This window comes from Saccoglossus kowalevskii, chromosome 5 (genome assembly GCF_978046115.1).
Source record: "Saccoglossus kowalevskii chromosome 5, keSacKowa6.1, whole genome shotgun sequence".
Classification (NCBI taxonomy): domain Eukaryota; kingdom Metazoa; phylum Hemichordata; class Enteropneusta; family Harrimaniidae; genus Saccoglossus; species Saccoglossus kowalevskii.
The window spans coordinates 13,656,710-13,669,253 of NC_140645.1; the positions used below are offsets into that span (position 1 = coordinate 13,656,710).

General features: G+C 38.3%; 17 non-coding genes across 17 annotated transcripts; all 17 read left to right on the forward strand.

Annotated features, from left to right (window-relative positions):
• Positions 1-157: 157 nt before the first annotated feature.
• TRNAT-AGU (transfer RNA threonine (anticodon AGU)) lies at positions 158-231 on the forward strand. The gene has a single exon. It is a non-coding gene; the product is annotated as a tRNA-Thr (tRNA).
• Positions 232-832: 601 nt separating this feature from the next.
• On the forward strand, positions 833-907 carry TRNAT-AGU (transfer RNA threonine (anticodon AGU)). Its single transcript has one exon. It is a non-coding gene; the product is annotated as a tRNA-Thr (tRNA).
• Positions 908-1,178: 271 nt separating this feature from the next.
• On the forward strand, positions 1,179-1,252 carry TRNAT-AGU (transfer RNA threonine (anticodon AGU)). The gene has a single exon. It is a non-coding gene; the product is annotated as a tRNA-Thr (tRNA).
• A 271-nt stretch (positions 1,253-1,523) lies between these two features.
• On the forward strand, positions 1,524-1,597 carry TRNAT-AGU (transfer RNA threonine (anticodon AGU)). Its single transcript has one exon. It is a non-coding gene; the product is annotated as a tRNA-Thr (tRNA).
• Positions 1,598-2,474: 877 nt separating this feature from the next.
• On the forward strand, positions 2,475-2,548 carry TRNAT-AGU (transfer RNA threonine (anticodon AGU)). Its single transcript has one exon. It is a non-coding gene; the product is annotated as a tRNA-Thr (tRNA).
• Positions 2,549-3,143: 595 nt separating this feature from the next.
• On the forward strand, positions 3,144-3,217 carry TRNAT-AGU (transfer RNA threonine (anticodon AGU)). The gene has a single exon. It is a non-coding gene; the product is annotated as a tRNA-Thr (tRNA).
• Positions 3,218-3,475: 258 nt separating this feature from the next.
• TRNAT-AGU (transfer RNA threonine (anticodon AGU)) lies at positions 3,476-3,549 on the forward strand. Its single transcript has one exon. It is a non-coding gene; the product is annotated as a tRNA-Thr (tRNA).
• A 258-nt stretch (positions 3,550-3,807) lies between these two features.
• TRNAT-AGU (transfer RNA threonine (anticodon AGU)) lies at positions 3,808-3,881 on the forward strand. Its single transcript has one exon. It is a non-coding gene; the product is annotated as a tRNA-Thr (tRNA).
• A 604-nt stretch (positions 3,882-4,485) lies between these two features.
• On the forward strand, positions 4,486-4,559 carry TRNAT-AGU (transfer RNA threonine (anticodon AGU)). The gene has a single exon. It is a non-coding gene; the product is annotated as a tRNA-Thr (tRNA).
• A 619-nt stretch (positions 4,560-5,178) lies between these two features.
• Positions 5,179-5,252, forward strand: TRNAT-AGU (transfer RNA threonine (anticodon AGU)). Its single transcript has one exon. It is a non-coding gene; the product is annotated as a tRNA-Thr (tRNA).
• Positions 5,253-7,622: 2,370 nt separating this feature from the next.
• On the forward strand, positions 7,623-7,696 carry TRNAT-AGU (transfer RNA threonine (anticodon AGU)). The gene has a single exon. It is a non-coding gene; the product is annotated as a tRNA-Thr (tRNA).
• A 1,165-nt stretch (positions 7,697-8,861) lies between these two features.
• TRNAT-AGU (transfer RNA threonine (anticodon AGU)) lies at positions 8,862-8,935 on the forward strand. The gene has a single exon. It is a non-coding gene; the product is annotated as a tRNA-Thr (tRNA).
• Positions 8,936-10,573: 1,638 nt separating this feature from the next.
• Positions 10,574-10,647, forward strand: TRNAT-AGU (transfer RNA threonine (anticodon AGU)). The gene has a single exon. It is a non-coding gene; the product is annotated as a tRNA-Thr (tRNA).
• A 271-nt stretch (positions 10,648-10,918) lies between these two features.
• On the forward strand, positions 10,919-10,992 carry TRNAT-AGU (transfer RNA threonine (anticodon AGU)). The gene has a single exon. It is a non-coding gene; the product is annotated as a tRNA-Thr (tRNA).
• Positions 10,993-11,250: 258 nt separating this feature from the next.
• On the forward strand, positions 11,251-11,324 carry TRNAT-AGU (transfer RNA alanine (anticodon AGC)). The gene has a single exon. It is a non-coding gene; the product is annotated as a tRNA-Thr (tRNA).
• A 271-nt stretch (positions 11,325-11,595) lies between these two features.
• Positions 11,596-11,669, forward strand: TRNAT-AGU (transfer RNA threonine (anticodon AGU)). The gene has a single exon. It is a non-coding gene; the product is annotated as a tRNA-Thr (tRNA).
• A 271-nt stretch (positions 11,670-11,940) lies between these two features.
• TRNAT-AGU (transfer RNA threonine (anticodon AGU)) lies at positions 11,941-12,014 on the forward strand. The gene has a single exon. It is a non-coding gene; the product is annotated as a tRNA-Thr (tRNA).
• Positions 12,015-12,544: the final 530 nt, after the last annotated feature.

Genomic DNA, 12,544 nt, shown 5'->3' on the forward strand with positions numbered 1-12,544 from the left:
CAAGTAAATCGGAACATGCTATCATTTTAAAAATAAAAATAACCTGGCAATTGAAATGTCACTGTGTCGATGAAACTTATGACACTTATTATGGATCGTAATCATGTCCATACAGTGCACCGAGAGGTCGAAACGAAAAGTCAAAGTTCGTGACCAGGGCGCCATGGCTTAGTTGATTAAAGCGCCTGTCTAGTAAACAGGAGATCCTGAGTTCGACTCTCAGTGGTGCCTTTTTTATTTAGGTGCTTCACCGAACAAATCCTTGTTTGATAATTACATTATTGACACTCATGATTAGTACTCGTCCAGGGTTGGGAAATTCTCTTTAGGCTGGTGGATGATATGCAAGTAAATCGGAACATGCTATCATTTTAAAAATAAAAATAACCTGGCAATTGAAATGTCACTGTGTCGATGAAACTTATGACACTTATTATGGATCGTAATCATGTCCATACATGTTTCGAGAAGTCGAAACGAAAGGTCAAAGTTCGTGACCAGGGCGCCATTGCTTTGTTGGTTAAATCGCCTGTCTAGTAAACAGGAGATCCTGAGTTCGACTCTCAGTGGTGCCTTTTTTATTTAGGTGCTTCACCGAACAATTCCTTGTTTGATAATTACATTATTTGTACTCGTCCAGGGTTGGGAAATTCTCTTTAGGCTGGTGGATGATATGCAAGTAAATCGGAACATGCTATCATTTTAAAAATAAAAATAACCTGGTAATTGAAATATCACTGTGTCGATGAAACTTATGACACTTATTATGGATCGTAATAATATCCATACAGTGTACCGAGAGGTCGAAACGAAAGGTAAAAGCTCGCGACCAGGACGCCATGGCTTAGTTGGTAAAAGCGCCTGTCTAGTAAACAGGAGATCCTGAGTTCGAATCTCAGTGGTGCCTTTTTTATTTAGGTGCTTCGCTGAACAAATCCTTGTTTGATAATTACATTATTGACACTCATGATTGGTATTCGTCCAGGGTTGGGAAATTCTCTTGATGCTGGTGGATGATATGCAAGTAAATCGGAACATGCTATCATTTTAAAAATAAAAATTACCTGGAAATTGAAATATCACTGTGTCGATGAAACTTATGACACTTATTATGGATCGTAATAATGTCCATACAGTGTACCGAGAGGTCGAAACGAAAGGTCAAAGTTCGTGACCAGGGCGCCATGGCTTAGTTGGTAAAAGCGCCTGTCTAGTAAACAGGAGATCCTGAGTTTGAATCTCAGTGGTGCCTTTTTTATTTAGATGCTTCACCGAACAATTCCTTGTTTGATAATTACATTATTGACACTCATGATTGGTACTCGTTCAGGGTTGATAAATTTACTTTAGACTGGTGGATGATATGCAAGTAAATCGGAACATGCTATCATTTTAAAAATAAAAATAACCTGGCAATTGAAATGTCACTGTGTCGATGAAACTTATGACACTTATTATGGATCGTAATCATGTCCATACAGTGCACCGAGAGGTCGAAACGAAAGGTCAAAGTTCGTGACCAGGGCGCCATGGCTTAGTTGGTTAAAGCGCCTGTCTAGTAAACAGGAGATCCTGAGTTCGACTCTCAGTGGTGCCTTTTTTATTTAGGTGCTTCACCGAACAATTCCTTGTTTGATAATTACATTATTTGTACTCGTCCAGGGTTGGGAAAGTCTCTTTTGGCTGGAGGATGATATGCAAGTAAACCGGAACATGTTATCATTTTAAAAATAAAAATAACCTGGAAATTGAAACATCACTGTGTCGATGAAACTCATGACACTTAATATGGATCGTAATAATGTCCATACAGTGTACCGAGAGGTCGAAACGAAAGGGCAAAGTTCGCGACGTGGGCGCCATGGCTTAGTTCGTTAAAGCGCCTGTCTAGTAAACAGGATATTCTGAGTTCGAATCTCAGTGGTGCCTTTTTTATTTAGGTGCTTCAATGAACAATTCGTTGTTTGATAATCACATTATTGACACTCTTAATCGGTACTCGTCCTGAGCTGGGAAAGTCTCTTTAGGCTGGAGAAAGATATGCAAGTAAATCGGAACAATCTATCATTTTAAAAATAAAAATAACTTGGAAATTGAAATATCGCTGTGTCGATGAAACATATGACACTCAATATGGATCGTAATAATGTCCATACAGTGTACCGAGAGGTCGAAACGAAAGGTCAAAATTCGTGACCAGGGCGCCATGGTTTAGTTAGTTAAAGCGCCTGTCTAGTAAACAATTCCTTGTTTGATAATTACATTATTGGTACTCGTCCAGTGTTGGGAAATTCTCTTCAGGCTGGTGGATGATATGCAAGCAAATCGGAACAATCTATCATTTTAAAAATAAAAATAACCTGGTAATTGAAATATCACTGTGTCGATGAAACTTATGACACTTAATATGGATCGTAATAATGTCCATACAGTGTACCGAGAGGTCGAAACGAAAGGTCAAAGTTCGTGACCAGGGCGCCATGGCTTAGTTGGTAAAAGCGCCCGTCTAGTAAACAGGAGATCCTGAGTTTGAATCTCAGTGGTGCCTTTTTTATTTAGATGCTTCACCGAACAAATCCTTGTTTGATAATTACATTATTGACACTCATAATTGGTACTCGTCCAGGGTTGGGAAATTTACTTTAGGCTGGTGGATGATATGCAAGTAAATCGGAACATGCTATCATTTTAAAAATGAAAATTACCTGGAAATTGGAATATCACTGTGTCGATGAAACGTATGACACTTAATATGGATCATAATAATGTCCACACAGTGTACCGAGAGGTAGAAACGAAAGGTCAAAATTCGTGACCATGCCTTAGTTCGTTAAAGCGCCTGTCTAGTAAATAGGAGATCCTGAGTTCGAATCTCAGTGGTGCCTTTTTTATTTAGGTGCTTCACCGAACAATTCCTTGTCAGATAATTACATTATTTGTACTCGTCCAGGGTAGGGAAATTCTCTTCAGGCTGGTGGATGATATACAAGTAAATCGGAACATGCTATCATTATAAAAATAAAAATTACCTGGAAATTTGAATATCACTGTGTCGATGAAACGTATGACACTTAATATGGATCGTAATAATGTCCACACGTTGTACCGAGAGGTAGAAACGAAAGGTCGAAATTCGTGACCAGGGCGCCATGGCTTAGTTGGTTAAAGCGCCTGTCTAGTAAACAGGAGATCCTGAGTTTGAATTTCAGTGGTGCCTTTTTTATTTAGATGCTTCACCGAACAATTCCTTGTTTGATAATTACATTATTTGTACTCGTCCAGGGTTGGGAAATTCTCTTTAGGCTGGTGGATGATATGCAAGTAAATCGGAACATGCTATCATTTTAAAAATAAAAATAACCTGGCAATTGAAATGTCACTGTGTCGATGAAACTTATGACACTTATTATGGATCGTAATCATGTCCATACAGTGCACCGAGAGGTCGAAACGAAAGGTCAAAGTTCGTGACCAGGGCGCCATGGCTTTGTTGGTTAAAGCGCCTGTCTAGTAAACAGGAGATCCTGAGTTCGACTCTCAGTGGTGCCTTTTTTATTTAGGTGCTTCACCGAACAATTCCTTGTTTGATAATTACATTATTTGTACTCGTCCAGGGTTGGGAAATTCTCTTCAGGCTGGTGGATGATATGCAAGTAAATCGGAACATGCTACCATTATAAAAACAAAAATTACCTGGAAATTTGAGTATCACTGTGTCGATGAAACGTATGACACTTAATATGGATCGTAATAATGTCCACACAGTGTACCGAGAGGTAGAAACGAAAGGTCAATATTAGTGACCAGGGCGCCATGGCTTAGATGGTTAAAGCGCCTGTCTAGTGAACAGGAGATCCTGAGTTCGAATCTCAGTGGTGCCTTTTTTATTTAGGTGCTTCACCGAACAATTCCTTGTTTGATAATTACATTATTGACACTCATGATTGGTACTCGTCCAGGGTTGGGAAATTCTCTTTAGGCTGGTGGATGATATGCAAGTAAATCAGAACATGCTATCATTTTAAAAATAAAAATAACCTGGAAATTGAAATATCACTGTGTCGATGAAACTTATGACACTTATTATGGATCGTAATAATGTCCATACAGTGCACCGAAAGGTCGAAACGAAAGGTCAAAGTTTGCGACCAGGGAGCCATGGCTTAGTTGGTTTAAGCGCCTGTCTAGTAAACAGGAGATCCTGAGTTCGACTTTCAGTGGTGCCTATTTTCATTTAGGTGCTTCACCGAACAATTCCTTGTTTGATAATTATATTATTTGTACTCGTCCAGGGTTGGGAAATTCTCTTTAAGCTGGTGGATGATATGCAAGTAAATCGGAACATGCTATCATTTTAAAAATAAAAATAACCTGGAAATTGAGATATCACTGTGTCGATGAAACTTATGACACTTATTATGGATCGTAATAATGTCCATACAGTGCACCGAAAGGTCGAAACGAAAGGTCAAAGTTTGCGACCAGGGAGCCATGGCTTAGTTGGTTTAAGCGCCTGTCTAGTAAACAGGAGATCCTGAGTTCGAATCTCAGTGGTGCCACCTTTTTTATTTAGGTGCTTCACCGAACAATTCCTTGTTTGATAATTACATTATTGACACTCATGATTGGTACTCGTTCAGTGTTAGGAAATTGTCCTCAGGCTGGTGGATGATATGCAAGTAAATCGTAACATGCTATCATTTTAAAAATAAAAATAGCCTGGAAATTTGAATATCACTGTGTCGATGAAACCTATGACACTTAATATGGATCGTAATAATGTCCACACAGTGTAACGAGAGGTCGAAACGAAAGGTCAAAGTTCGACACGAGGGCGCCATGGCTTAGTTGGTTAAAGCGCCAGTCTAGTAAACAGGACATCCTGAGTTCGAATTTCAGTGGTGCCTTTTTTATTTAGGTGCTTCACCGAACAATTCCTTGTTTGATAATTACATTATTGACACTCATGATTGGTACTCGTCTAGGGTTTGGAAATTCTCTTTAGGCTGGTGGATGATATGCAAGTAAATCGGAACATGCTATTATTTTAAAAATAAAAATAACCTGGAAATTGAAATATCACTGTGTCGATGAAACTTAAGACACTTATTATGGATCGTAATAATGTCCATACAGTGCACCGAGAGGTCGAAACGAAAGGTCAAAGTTTGTGACCAGGGCGCCATGGCTTAGTTGGTTGAAGCGCCTGTCTAGTAAACAGGAGATCCTGAGTTCGAATCTCAGTGGTGCCTTTTTTATTTAGGTGCTTCACCGAACAAATCCTTGTTTGATAATTACATTATTGACACTCATGATTAGTACTCGTCCAGGGTTGGGAAATTCTCTTTAGGCTGGTGGATGATATGCAAGTAAATCGGAACATGCTATCATTTTAAAAATAAAAATTATCTGGAAATTTGAATATCACTGTGTCGATGAAACGTATGACACTTAAGGTAGAGATGCAGGATCGTGGGCATTTTTCGTGAATTATTTTTTTTTTTTGCTTTTTCTCACCCAGACAGTCTTGGCTAGATAGTGTTAACATTTCGGAGCATTGTCATTGTTGGAACATACTCAAAAATTAATTTTAAAATATAGGAAACCGAGGCACGCGTATGTGATTAAAAGTCCCGAAAGTTTGTTTGCGTTGCTCTTTGATTGACAAGTCACTGTTGATGTTATATGCAAATGATTGCTGGCCCCAGTTACGGAGCAGCCGATGTGCGACTTCCTGTCCTGGCTCTCTGTTTACTTACCTCAAGCGCGATCAACTAGCAAACTACAAAAAACAGACAAGACGTAGACGCTTCCAGCATGCAAGCGGAATGAAACAAAACATACACTTGTAACTGATAAGTAAACTTTTTCATCCTTAAATAAACTGGTTTTTCTTTTATTTTCATGTAGGAGGGAGCGTCGATAGGGCGATTTAATTTTCGCGCAAAACAAGGCTACAATTTTTTTTGTTTTCTTGGTGCATAGATTTCAAGCTTTTTCGCATTGTGGGCGAAACTAAAAAATGTTTCCACAAATTTTTACTCCAACGGCATTTTAAAACTAAAGTAAACATTTTTCGTTTCGATGTAATGATTATCGTGCTGATAGAATTGTGATGCAATTGACAAACAACACTGCTGTTGCTGTCATCGATAACTAACTTTTCAGTGCCAAAATACACAAACATAAAATGCTCGGTTAATTAAAAATAAATAAAAAGACCTGGAAATTACCGAAAAATCGGCAATGAGATGCTGTTTTTAAACACCGCGGACAAATCATGCACTCTGCGATGCCATCTTGGTTACCTTAATCGGAAACCCCCTTGTCAGCTAGCATGCACCGGTAGCGATGTCGCAAACTACGTTGTATGGTCGTGATCGGCGACCTCTGGTACTAAGGAGCTTTATGAATGAGGTATTTCTAGAGGTCAGAGTTCGTTTAATTTGCATCGACCTGTCTAGTCTGTAGTTGAATGAAACCTGCATCGATTTACAATAGTTCCCTTTCCAATGTGCCTTTATTTCGAATTTGTTTCACCGGCGTTTGCGAATAGCCGTCGTGTAGTAAAATATTAGGGTCCATTTCAACCTGGTCGTCTAACTTCGCACGGTCCACGGAAACTGCAACATACAAAGTATTTTTTAAAGGTTTGAGGGAAGGTAAATTTAGACTCAACCCACCCAATGGCGATCGCTATGTTTATATAACTGTATGAATAAGTCATCGGCTTTACGTAATCCATTGTGTCCCTCCCTCAGCGGAATTGATAACACGACGCCATGACAGTTTTCACGCTAGGTTGAGACTTCGCGGACGATTTTTTTGTTCGTTTCCCTCGAATTGTAAATGTTTTTATTTTATTTTTTTTACCTGACGATTTAACATCGGCAAATTACGGTGTATGGTGTATTTCTAGGAGTTTCTATTACACATATGAAGCAAATGATTCGTTTTAAATCTTTTTTTTTTTACAAAATGGCGATTATCTCAGTTTCATTTTTTACTCCAAATTTCAACTTTAAAACTATTTAACTTCAAGACGGTTCATTTGTTTTCGATGAAATTTTCGGGGGTCATTATTCAGGTCTATCCTAACTAAATGGCTTCGTATGGTTTCACTGTCTTTACTGGAACAGAATCAATAGAGCTGCCAATTAGCGGCTCTGTTAACTGTGAACGATTTATAAAATGTGAATGTTTCAAAGAGCACTGTGTAAAAACTTTTCAATGGAAGCACTAATAAATAAGCCATTATGTTCCTAGTAAACAGAAGTTTTAAATAAGTGTTCTTAAATTAAAATCAGGGTATGCATTCAAAAGTTAAATAGTTTTAAGTGCACTTTCACATAAAATGCATGATTTTAACCCAAAATCAACACCACTTAATATGGTGTCATAGTACATTATTGTAAACCATAAAACTCAAAAGTTTAAATAAAACTCTTTCAAATGATATATAACTTGATTGGTAAAAAGTATATTTTACTCATGTAATTACAGTAATTAGAGACAATTAGAAATATAGTCTCCCAACCCTCATCTCTACCTTAATATGGATCGTAATAATGTCCACACAGTGTATCGAGAGGTAGAAACGAAAGGTGAAAATTCGTGACCAGGGCGTCATGGCTTAGTTGGTTAAAGCGCCTGTCTAGTAAACAGGAGATCCTGAGTTCGAATCTCAGTGGTGCCTTTTTTATTTAGGTGCTTCACCGAACAATTCCTTGTTTGATAATTACATTATTGACATTATTGATTGGTACTCGTCCAGTGTTAGGAAATTCTCCTCACGCTGGTGGATGATATGCAAGTAAATCGGAACATGCTATCATTATAAAAATAAAAATTACCTGGAAATTTGAGTATCACTGTGTCGTCGAAACTTATGACACTTAATATTGATCGTAATAATATCCACACAGTGTACCGAGAGGTCGAAACGAAAGGTCAAAGTTCGACACCAGGGCGCCATGGCTTAGTTGGTTAAAGCGCCAGTCAAGTAAACAGGAGATCCTGAGTTCGAATTTCAGTGGTGCCTTTTTTATTTAGGTGCTTCACCGAACAATTCCTTGTTTGATAATTACATTATTGACACTCATGATTGGTACTCGTCCAGGGTTGGGAAATTCTCTTTAGGCTGGTGGATGATATGCAAGTAAATCGGAACATGATATCATTTTAAAAATAAAAATAACCTGGCAATTGAAATGTCACTGTGTCGATGAAACTTATGACACTAATTATGGATCGTAATCATGTCCATACAGTGCACCGAGAGGTCGAAACGAAAGGTCAAAGTTCGTGACCAGGGCGCCATGGGTTAGTCTATCCTAACTAAATGGCTTCGTATGGTTTCACTGTCTTTACTGGAACAGAATCAATAGAGCTGCCAATTAGCGGCTATGTTAACTGTGAACGATTTATAAAATGTGAATGTTTCAAAGAGCACTGTGTAAAAACTTTTCAATGGAAGCACTAATAAATAAGCCATTATGTTCCTAGTAAACAGAAGTTTTAAATAAGTGTTCTTAAATTAAAATCAGGGTATGCATTCAAAAGTTAAATAGTTTTAAGTGCACTTTCACATAAAATGCATGATTTTAACCCAAAATCAACACCACTTAATATGGTATCATAGTACATTATTGTAAACCATAAAACTCAAAAGTTTAAATAAAACTCTTTCAAATGATATATAACTTGATTGGTAAAAAGTATATTTTACTCATGTAATTACAGTAATTAGAGACAATTAGAAATATAGTCTCCCAACCCTCATCTCTACCTTAATATGGTTCGTAATAATGTCCACACAGTGTATCGAGAGGTAGAAACGAAAGGTGAAAATTCGTGACCAGGGCGCCATGGCTTAGTTGGTTAAAGCGCCTGTCTAGTAAACAGGAGATCCTGAGTTCGAATCTCAGTGGTGCCTTTTTTATTTAGGTGCTTCACCGAACAATTCCTTGTTTGATAATTACATTATTGACATTATTGATTGGTACTCGTCCAGTGTTAGGAAATTCTCCTCACGCTGGTGGATGATATGCAAGTAAATCGGAACATGCTATCATTATAAAAATAAAAATTACCTGGAAATTTGAGTATCACTGTGTCGTCGAAACTTATGACACTTAATAGTGATCGTAATAATATCCACACAGTGTACCGAGAGGTCGAAACGAAAGGTCAAAGTTCGACACCAGGGCGCCATGGCTTAGTTGGTTAAAGCGCCAGTCAAGTAAACAGGAGATCCTGAGTTCGAATTTCAGTGGTGCCTTTTTTATTTAGGTGCTTCACCGAACAATTCCTTGTTTGATAATTACATTATTGACACTCATGATTGGTACTCGTCCAGGGTTGGGAAATTCTCCTTAGGCTGGTGGATGATATGCAAGTAAATCGGAACATGCTATCATTTTAAAAATAAAAATAACCTGGAAATTGAAATATCACTGTGTCGATGAAACTTATGACACTAATTATGGATCGTAATCATGTCCATACAGTGCACCGAGAGGTCGAAACGAAAGGTCAAAGTTCGTGACCAGGGCGCCATGGCTTAGTTGGTTAAAGCGCCAGTCAAGTAAACAGGAGATCCTGAGTTCGAATTTCAGTGGTGCCTTTTTTATTTAGGTGCTTCACCGAACAATTCCTTGTTTGATAATTACATTATTGACACTCATGATTGGTACTCGTCCAGGGTTGGGAAATTCTCCTTAGGCTGGTGGATGATATGCAAGTAAATCGGAACATGCTATCATTATAAAAATAAAAATTACCTGGAAATTTGAGTATCACTGTGTCGTCGAAACTTATGACACTTAATATTGATCGTAATAATATCCACACAGTGTACCGAGAGGTCGAAACGAAAGGTCAAAGTTCGACACCAGGGCGCCATGGCTTAGTTGGTTAAAGCGCCAGTCAAGTAAACAGGAGATCCTGAGTTCGAATTTCAGTGGTGCCTTTTTTATTTAGGTGCTTCACCGAACAATTCCTTGTTTGATAATTACATTATTGACACTCATGATTGGTACTCGTCCAGGGTTGGGAAATTCTCTTTAGGCTGGTGGATGATATGCAAGTAAATCGGAACATGATATCATTTTAAAAATAAAAATAACCTGGCAATTGAAATGTCACTGTGTCGATGAAACTTATGACACTAATTATGGATCGTAATCATGTCCATACAGTGCACCGAGAGGTCGAAACGAAAGGTCAAATTTCGTGACCAGGGCGCCATGGGTTAGTTGGTTAAAGCGCCTGTCTAGTAAACAGGAGATCCTGAGTTCGAATTTCAGTGTTGCCTTTTTTATTTAGGTGCTTCACCGAACAATTCCTTGTTTGATAATTACATTATTTGTACTCGTCCAGGGTTGGGAAATTCTCTTTAGGCTGGTGGATGATATGCAAGTAAATCGGAACATGCTATCATTTTAAAAATAAAAATAACCTGGAAATTGAAATATCACTGTGTCGATGAAACTTATGACACTTATTATGGATCGTAATAATGTCCATACAGTGTACCGAGATTTCGAAACGAAAGGTCAAAGTTCGTGACCAGGGCGCCATGGCTTAGTTGGTAAAAGCGCCAGTCTAGTAAACAGGAGATCCTGAGTTTGAATCTCAGTGGTGCCTTTTTTATTTAGGTGCTTCACCGAACAATTCCTTGTTTGATAATTACATTATTGACACTCATGATTGGTACTCGTCCAGGGTTGGGAAATTTACTTTAGGCAGGTGGATGATATGCAAGTAAATCAGAACATGCTATCATTTTAAAAATAAAAATAACCTGGAAATTGAAATATCACTGTGTCGATGAAACGTATGACACTTAATATGGATCGTAATAATGTCCACACGTTGTACCGAGAGGTAGAAACGAAAGGTCGAAATTCGTGACCAGGGCGCCATGGCTTAGTTGGTTAAAGCGCCTGTCTAGTAAACAGGAGATCCTGAGTTTGAATTTCAGTGGTGCCTTTTTTATTTAGATGCTTCACCGAACAATTCCTTGTTTGATAATTACATTATTTGTACTCGTCCAGGGTTGGGAAATTCTCTTTAGGCTGGTGGATGATATGCAAGTAAATCGGAGCATGCTATCATTTTAAAAATAAAAATAACCTGGCAATTGAAATGTCACTGTGTCGATGAAACTTATGACACTTATTATGGATCGTAATCATGTCCATACAGTGCACCGAGAGGTCGAAACGAAAGGTCAAATTTCGTGACCAGGGCGCCATGGCTTAGTTGGTTAAAGCGCCTGTCTAGTAAACAGGAGATCCTGATTTCGACTCTCAGTGGTGCCTTTTTTATTTAGGTACTTCACCGAACAAATCCTTGTTTGATAATTACATTATTGACACTCATGATTGGTACTCGTCCAGGGTTGGGAAATTTACTTTAGGCAGGTGGATGATATGCAAGTAAATCGGAACATGCTATCATTTTAAAAATAAAAATAACCTGGCAATTGAAATGTCACTGTGTCGATGAAACTTATGACACTTATTATGGATCGTAATCATGTCCATACAGTGCACCGAGAGGTCGAAACGAAAGGTCAAATTTCGTGACCAGGGCGCCATGGCTTAGTTGGTTAAAGCGCCTGTCTAGTAAACAGGAGATCCTGATTTCGACTCTCAGTGGTGCCTTTTTTATTTAGGTACTTCACCGAACAAATCCTTGTTTGATAATTACATTATTGACACTCATGATTGGTACTCGTCCAGGGTTGGGAAATTCTCTTTAGGCTGGGAGATGATATGCAAGTAAATCGGAACATGCTATCATTTTAAAAATAAAAATAACCTGGCAATTGAAATATCACTGTGTCGATGAAACTTATGACACTTATTATGGATCGTAATCATGTCCATACAGTGCACCTAGAGGTCGAAACGAAAGGTCAAAGTTCGTGACCAGGGCGCCATGGGTTAGTTGGTTAAAGCGCCTGTCTAGTAAACAGGAGATCCTGAGTTCGAATCTCAGTGGTGCCTTTTTTATTTAGGTGCTTCAGTGAACAATTCCTTGTTTGATAATTACATTATTGACACTCATGATTGGTACTCGTTCAGGGTTGGGAAATTCTCTTCAGGCTGGTGGATGATATGCAAGTAAATCGGAACATGCTATCATTATAAAAATAAAAATTACCTGGAAATTTGAGTATCACTGTGTCGTCGAAACTTATGACACTTAATATTGATCGTAATAATATCCACACAGTGTACCGAGAGGTCGAAACGAAAGGTCAAAGTTCGACACCAGGGCGCCATGGCTTAGTTGGTTAAAGCGCCAGTCAAGTAAACAGGAGATCCTGAGTTCGAATTTCAGTGGTGCCTTTTTTATTTAGGTGCTTCACCGAACAATTCCTTGTTTGATAATTACATTATTGACACTCATGATTGGTACTCGTCCAGGGTTGGGAAATTCTCTTTAGGCTGGTGGATGATATGCAAGTAAATCGGAACATGATATCATTTTAAAAATAAAAATAACCTGGCAATTGAAATGTCACTGTGTCGAT